The sequence below is a fragment of the Physeter macrocephalus genome, unplaced genomic scaffold, assembly GCF_002837175.3.
Source record: "Physeter macrocephalus isolate SW-GA unplaced genomic scaffold, ASM283717v5 random_2427, whole genome shotgun sequence".
Classification (NCBI taxonomy): domain Eukaryota; kingdom Metazoa; phylum Chordata; class Mammalia; order Artiodactyla; family Physeteridae; genus Physeter; species Physeter macrocephalus.
The window spans coordinates 859-1,470 of NW_021147713.1; positions in this window are offsets into that span (position 1 = coordinate 859).

Consider the following 612-nt stretch of genomic DNA (forward strand, 5'->3'; position numbering starts at 1 on the left):
CTGCTAGGTGGTAAACAGTAAACAGTCCTGTTTTTGCACATAATCTTAGTCAATAATGTTACTTATGCTCCATTTAAGAATAAAGATGTCAATCTGAGATCACAGAACAATCTCTTTGTTAAAGCTAAAGCAATTCTGCTTTGATTAGTTGCAAATGCAAATATTACCCAACTTCTTTCTCCTTCTTTGATAGTTGTATAGAAATAAAACTAAATATAAGAATGTAAGCCAAACCCACTACAAATGAAACTGCACTACAGGCCCAGTATCTTCAGTGATTTCTAGATGATTTCTATGCTCAAACCTTCATTCTATCCTCTCTTCCTAAACAGAATTGTTTTCTTTTGGTTTTTTTTTTTGTGTTTTTGAGTAAGTTTTATTACACAAGAGATTCTTTATAGAGAAATCATGTAATCAAATAATCCAGGGCTTCCCTGGTGGCGCAGTGGTTGAGCGTCCGCCTGCCGATGCAGGGGACACGGGTTCGTGCCCCGGTCCGGGAAGATCCCACATGCCGCGGAGCGGCTGGGCCCTTGAGCCATGGCCGCTGAGCCTGAGCGTAGAGGCCCCAACAGTGAGAGGCCCGCGTACCGCAAAAAAAAAAAAAAAAAA